The sequence below is a fragment of the Rhineura floridana genome, chromosome 1, assembly GCF_030035675.1.
Source record: "Rhineura floridana isolate rRhiFlo1 chromosome 1, rRhiFlo1.hap2, whole genome shotgun sequence".
In the NCBI taxonomy this organism is placed as follows: domain Eukaryota; kingdom Metazoa; phylum Chordata; class Lepidosauria; order Squamata; family Rhineuridae; genus Rhineura; species Rhineura floridana.
The window spans coordinates 43,669,376-43,677,020 of record NC_084480.1 but is presented as its reverse complement, the minus strand read 5'-3'; the positions used below and the strand labels follow the sequence as shown (position 1 = coordinate 43,677,020).

General features: G+C 43.9%; 1 pseudogene; it reads right to left on the bottom strand.

Annotated features, from left to right (window-relative positions):
- Nucleotides 1-362: 362 nt before the first annotated feature.
- On the bottom strand, nucleotides 363-481 carry LOC133375844 (5S ribosomal RNA; annotated as a pseudogene).
- Nucleotides 482-7,645: the final 7,164 nt, after the last annotated feature.

Here is a 7,645-nt window from a genome sequence, read left to right as displayed (position 1 = left end):
GGGAAAACCTGGTCTGAAACCCTGAGGAGCCACTGCCCATCAGGGTAGACATTTACTTATTTGTTTGTTTGTTTGTTTGGGTGTTTGCTTGCTTGCTTGCTTAATATCCCACCCTTCCTCCCTTTAGGAGCCCAGGGCAGCTAATGAGTTAGATGGACTAATGGTCTGACTCAATATAAGGCAACTCCTATATTCCTCTCTCTGTGAAGGATAGCTCAGTGGTACATAGTGGTACATTTGTTGTTGTTACATGCCTTCATTTTGATTATGACTTATGGCGACCATATGAATCTTTTTGGATATATTCATAGGGTTTTCATGGTAAGAGGTATTCAGAGGTGGTGTACCATGGCCTTTCTCTAAGCCTATGGCACCCAGTATTCCCAGGCAGTCTCCCATCCAAGTACTAACCAGGCCAGACCCAGCTTAGCTTCCGAGATCAGACTAGAGTGGGCGTGTTCAGGGTAGAATGGCCATAGGCACAGTGGTACATAGGGATGGACAATCTATCAGTTTTGGTTTCTCTCCATTTCTCACTTTTCCAGTCTTAAATTCAGTTTTCTACATTTCCTCATCAGTTTGAGATTTTTTTTAAGTCCTCATAGAAATGTGGGGGTTTTGAATATACATTTGGTCTAATATATACTTTTTTGTATGCAAGAAGAAGAGGGAAAGGGTAACAAGGCCTCCCATCACCATTTATACCCCCATTTCTGCCCCAAAATCATTTTTGGAAATCAATTTGCTGCTTGTGAATGGGGTGGTGAATTGGGAGCTGCTGTTTCAATTGGCTCCTCCTCCTTCTCCCCCCCTCCCATTCAAACTTGCCTGAATGCTAAAATCACCATTGGAGACCCCAGCCTCTGCCCCCTCCCTTGTCACAGGGCCCTTTCCCAACATAGCACCAAAATTATGTAGGTAGGTAGGCATGTTATTGCCTTCCACACATGTCTTAAGGCAATATAAAAATACAATAAAAACAGCTTTAAAACAGTCTAAAATAACATAGAGAATAAGAGCAGATTAATGTATAAGCAAAACAAGTAGACACCCATGGAGGGGACCCATTCATCCATCTGGGAAAGCTTGTCAGAACAAAATGTCTTCAATTTTTTTTGGAAAGTGCAGAATGGAGGCACCTGTCATATTTCAACAGGAATGCTGTTCAACAGAACAGGGGCAGACACACTGAAAGCCCTGCTCTGAGTTACTGTGGAGAGGGCTTCTGAGACCTTTGGAACTCAAAGAATAAACTCAGTCTTCTCTTTTCAAGACTAAACATGCCCAGTTCTTTCAGTCTCTCCTCACAGGGCTTTGTTTCCAGTCCCCTGATCATCCTCATTGCCCTCTGAATCTGTTCCAGTTTGTCTGCATCCTTCTTACAGTGCAGTGTCCAGAACTGGACACAGTACTCACGATGAGGCCTAACCAGTGCCAAATAGAGGGAAACTAGTACATTATACAAATAGGAAACTATACTTCTGTTAATGCAGGCCAATAAAAGCATTTGCCTTTTTTGCAGCCACATCACATAGTTGGTTCATAATCAGCTTGTGATCAACAATTCCAAGATCCTTCTCACATGTAGTATTGGTGAGCCAAGTATTCCCCATCTTATAACCGTGCACTTAGTTTCTTTTTTCTAGGTGTAGACTTTGCACTTCTCCTTGTTAAATGTCATTCTGTTGTTTTCAGCCCAACACTTAACCTATCAAGATCACTTTGAAGTTTGTTTCTGTCCTCCAGGGTATTAGCTAGCCCTCCTAATTTTGTAACACCTGCAAATTTGATAAGCATTCCCTGCACCTCCTCATACAAGTCATTAATACAAAATGTTGAAGCGCACTGGGCCCAGGACCGAGCCCTGCGGTACCCCACTCATTACCTCCCCCCAGTTTGAGAAGAAACAATTGATAAGCATTCTTTGAGTATGATTCCGTAACCAACTGTGGATCCACCTGATAGTTGTTCCATCCAGCCCACATTTGGCTAATCAGAATATCATGGAGCACTTTGTCAAAAGATTTGCTGAAGCCAAGATATATCATGTCCACAGCACACAGCTTGGAAAAGTTACTTTTTTGAACTACAACTCCCATCAGCCCCAGCCAGCATGGCCACTGGATTGGGCTGATGGGAGCAGTAGTTCAAAAAGGTAACTTTTCCAAGCTCTGCCACAGCATTCTCACAGTCTATCATGAAGGTTACCTGACCAAAATTCAGAAAGGCTGATCAGAAAAACTCTTTGTAAAAACTTACTTTGAGGGGACGGCAAAACCATGCCCAATAACCCCATTACTGACATTCACATGACTCCTGGCCTGATCCATGTGCTCAGGTGTGGGGTTCTTCACACTATTAGGAACTTCAACTGCATGGGATTCTCCATAGCAGAGGAAGACTACAGGTATATCATTCTAGATGGGTATGTTCCTCAATATCACATAAATGTTGGGTAGGTAGGATGGCCTCTTATGCATTGCCAAAAAAAGACAACACATATTTGCATAAAATGTACCTATGTTACTATATCTTTGCAAATTTAGAAATAATTTCTGAAACAGAAATAGAATATATCCCTAGTGGGATAGACTGTGACCAGGTGATCTGTGTGCCTGAACATGTTACCAAATTCTTCCAAACTATGCAGGAAGTGGATTGGGCTGTGAAAGACCAACCCAAATTGCATTTACACTTTTACAAATTTGTAGGGCAGTACAATATCTCAGAGAGGTCAGGTCTCCTGCTGTCCTGGAACATTCACTATAGCCCAATTTCCCTGCTTTTTAAAGTTTGATAGAAATAGCTGCTGGCTATAGGTACATCCTTAAACTGCAAGGTTTTTTGCCTGTTAGTGAACACATATATATTTGTTGCATTGACACTGTGCTTTTACTCATACACTTAAAACATCTTACTCTACGCCTAAAAATCTTATATCATGAAGGAGTCCCACGTTTCTAGCTTTTGGGGAGTTCCATAAAGTTCTTGCCTATTAAACCATTTGGCTACCTATTAATAACCTCCACACTGATGCAGATTGTTTTCTTTGGCTTTAGTTGATCCACCTCTGTAATGAACATGTAGTGAATCCTCCTCTCAAGGATGTGTGTGTGTGTGTATGTTTGTATGTGTATATGTATGTGTGTGTGTGTATTTATATATATATAAATGTGAGGATGAACTAAAGTTCATAACAACCAGTCATTGTGCATATTCACCATGGCACATGAAAAATGTGCACATAATCTGTTAATTCTGGGCTAAATTCAGGGTGCTTAATTAATTAAGACCTGGGTGGGTGAGCAGGGAGGAGTTGGTCTCTCTCAGCTCTGCCCACCGGGGTACCTGGTCCAGCATCATGGTAGATCTGAGGGTCGGGGAGGTGGGGTTGCTGTCGTCTATAAGAGTTCCATCTCACTCACTAAGCACCATGTTCATTCAGTTACTGGCCTGGAGTGTTTACACCTTGTGTTGGGCCAGAGGGACAGGCTGGGAATCCTTTTGGTGTACCGCCCACCTTGCTGCCCAATGGCTTCCCTAACTGAGCTGGCGGAAGTGGTCTCGGATATATTGTTGAGGTCCCCCAGACTAATAGTACTGGGGGATTTCAACATTCGTGCCGAGACCACTTTGTCTGGCGCGGCTCAGGACTTCATGGCTTCCATGACAGCCATGGGGCTGTCTCAATATGTTAGTGGTCCAACACATGTATCGGGGCACACTCTAGACCTTGTTTTTGCTACTGAGCATGGGGAAAGTGATCTGGATGTGGGGAGTTTTACAACACTCCCTTTGTCATGGACAGACCACTGCTTGCTGAAGTTTAGACTTTCAGTAACCTCTTCCCTCTGCAAGGGTGGGGGACTTATTAAAATGGTCCGCCCCCGGAGACTAATGGATCCTGAAGGTTTTCAAAGGGCTCTGGGGGATTTTCCGGCTGATAGGACTGGCGCTCCTGCTGAAGCCCTGGTCGCTCTGTGGAATACGGAGATGACCCGGGCTGTAAACACGATCGCTCCTGTACGCCCTCTCCTGTGTAGAGCTCATACAGCTCCATGGTATACTCCGGAGCTGAGAGCGATGAAGCAAGATAGGAGGAGGCTTGAGCGGAAATGGAGACGAACTCCCGACGGATACAATTATGCGCTGGTTAGTGCTTCGACTAAGCTCTATGTAGGAGCAGTGAAGGCAGCTAAAAAACATCATTTTGCTGCCACTATTAAATCATCTCTTTGCCGCCCAGCGGAGCTCTTTCGAGTTGTCCGGGGGCTTCTCCATTCAAACCCTCCGGACAGGGTGGAATCATCGGAGGCCCCCTGTAATCAGTTTGCCGATCACTTCCAGAATAAGATCTCATGTATCCGCCGGGACCTAGACTCTCAAGTTATAGCAGTAGATCCTAGTGAGGTGTCCGGAGCACAGTCTTGTCCTGTTTTGTTGGATGAGCTTCAGTTGGTTCAACTCGAGGACGTGGACAAGGTGCTTGGACAGGTACGTGCAACCACTTCGGTACTGGATCCTTGCCCCTCCTGGCTGATAAAAACTAGCAGGAATGGAACAGGTAGCTGGGCCAAGGAAGTGATAAATGCCTCTTTACGAGAGGGTGTGGTCCCGGGCTGTCTGAAAGAGGCAGTGGTGAGACCACTCCTGAAAAAGCCTTCCTTGGACCCAGACAATTTTAACAGCTACAGGCCAGTGGCGAATGTTCCATTCCTGGGCAAGGTCTTGGAACGGGTGGTTGCTGGCCAGCTCCAGGCGCTATTGGATGAAACTGATTATCTAGATCCATTTCAATCGGGTTTTAGGCCCGGTTTTGGCACTGAGACAGCCTTGGTCGCCCTGTACGATGACCTATGTCGGGAAAGAGACAGAGGGAGTGTAACTCTGTTGATTCTCCTTGATCTCTCAGCGGCTTTTGATACCATCGACCATGGTATCCTTCTGGAGAGGCTCGCGGAGTTGGGAGTTGGAGGTACTGCTTGGCAGTGGTTCCGCTCCTACTTGGCGGGTCGTCTCCAGAAGGTAGTGCTTGGGGAACATTGCTCGACACCGCGGGCTCTCCAATATGGGGTCCCGCAGGGGTCAGTTTTGTCCCCCCTGCTTTTTAATATCTACATGAAGCCATTGGGAGAGGTCATCAGGAGTTTTGGAGTGCGTTGTCATCAGTATGCTGATGACACGCAGCTCTACTTCTCCTTTTCATCTTCTTCAGGTGAGGCTGTCGATTTGCTGAACCGTTGCCTGGCCTCGACAATGGACTGGATGAGAGTTAACAAACTGAAGCTCAATCCAGACAAGACTGAGATGCTGTTGGTGGACGGGTTCTCTGATCGGATGGTGGATATATACCCTGTCCTGGACAGGGTTACACTCCCCCTAAAGGACCGGGTTCGTAGTCTGGGAGTCTTTTTAGACTCTTCCCTCTCACTTGAGGCTCAAGTAGCCTCGGTGGTTAGGAATGCGTTTTACCAACTTCGGTTGGTAGCCCAGCTACGTCCCTATTTGAGTAAAGAGGACCTTACATCAGTGGTACATGCTCTGGTAACCTCACGTTTGGATTACTGTAATGCGCTTTACGTAGGGCTACCTTTGAAGACAGTTCGGAAGCTACAACTAGTGCAAAATGCGGCGGCCAGATTGCTGACAAGGACCAAGCGGTCCGAGCATATAACACCTGTTCTGGCCAGCTTGCACTGGTTGCCAATATGTTTCCGGGCTAGATTCAAAGTGTTGGTATTAACCTATAAAGCCTTATACGGTGCGGGACCACGATACCTTGCGGAACGCCTCTTCCGATATGAACCGGCCCGTGCACTACGTTCTGCTACGAAGGCCCTCCTCCGGGTTCCAACTCACAGGGAGGCCCGGAGGGTGATGACAAGATCTAGGGCCTTCTCAGTGGTGGCCCCCGAACTATGGAACAGTCTCCCCGAGGAAGTACACCTGGCGCCGACTCTGCTTTCCTTCCGGCGCCAGGTCAAAACCTTCCTATTCTCTGAAGCATTTTAAGTTACATTGATCTAATTTTAATAATGTTTATTGTATTGTTGATTGTATTTTAATATTATTTTGTTATTCATTGTATTTTTATACTATTTTATGTTCACCGCCCAGAGAGCTATCGCTAGTCGGGCGGTATATAAATTTAATAAATAATAATAATAATAATAATAATAAAATCTGGGCTAAATTCAAGGTGCTGGTTTTAGTATATCAAGCCTTATATACCCAGTTGGTCACTGTGCTCTGCAGGTGAGGGCCTCTTGCAGATACCATCTCATCAGGTCTGTTCCTCACAACACAGGGACAGGCCTTTAGTGTTGTAGGACCCATTCTTTGGGATTCACTCCCATTAAATATTAGACAAGCACCGTCTCTCTAGTTTTTTGGCATCTACTGAAGACTTACCTTTTTCAAGAAGCTTTTTAAGTAGATACTTTTATCCCAGTCTGCATCTGTATTGGAATTGTTTTTAACATGTTTTGTTTTTAAGATGGTTTTATTGTTTTGATGGTATTATTGTTTTGTAGTGTGCGTGCGTGTGTGTATGTGTGTGTGTGTGAGAGAGAGAGATCAGTTAAAGAGGATTGCAATCAGAAAAATGTTTGGGGAGAAAACAGAAATCTCCTCTTCCCTCGCAAACTCAACCACTTAAAACAATGGGGGATTAATTTTTGCCTACGGTAAAACAGAAAAATAGCCTTCTCTGACTGTGTAACTTTTTGGGAAATCCAGGAGGTTGCTGTTGCAGCACATCTCATTTAGTAACTGGGAGATATGAAAGGACCCTAAAGGTGGCATAAAAACACCTGTCTGTGAAAACTTCTTTAGATATGCAATATAAAAGAGTGTAATAAGTGAAAGGGGGACTCTGTGGCGCACTTAATATTTGTTTGTTAATGTTTGTTTGTTAATGTGAGGAACAGAAGTTGATTATGTTGCCCTGGTTTTAAGACTATTGAACTAGTTCCTGAAATTTATTTCAAAGCAAAGTGCAGCCATTCCTAACCATTTTTAATTGGAGGTAAATTCCACTGATAGCAATAGGGGAATGACTAGGATCAGGTCGCTAATTAATTAGAAATATGCTATATATTAGTCACTATAGCCCATGAATCATAGACTGCCTGACCTTATTAAATTGCAAGTCACAGTGTTTTGTTTTTACTAGCAATTATATTACTGGTGTCCCCAGGGATCAAATTCCATCTATCACCATGAAACCTTACACACACACACCACACACACACACAGAGTGGTTAATGGCTTCATGGGGTTTAATACGATTCCCTTCCGAGCACAGGAGAAGAGATGGATGATACTGTTTGTTTTCCATTTGAAAATGTATGCAATTTTTCGTTTAGATCTGCTTAAATCTTATGCATGTTTGCTCAGAAATAAGTCCCATGGTATTCAATGAGGTTTACTCCCTAATATTTTGTATGTATTTTGGATTACAGCCTAAAATAATTAGCAAGGAAATAAAAATCTACTGGGGGAAAATTACAAAAATGTCTATAAACAGAAAAGGAACGTTTGTTGTGCCTAACAAAGTATTAGCAATATCTCTCAGCATGCTATGCATTATTCAATTTTAACAGGGTTGTATAATAATCTTTGTTCTAATGCTAATAGGTATGAA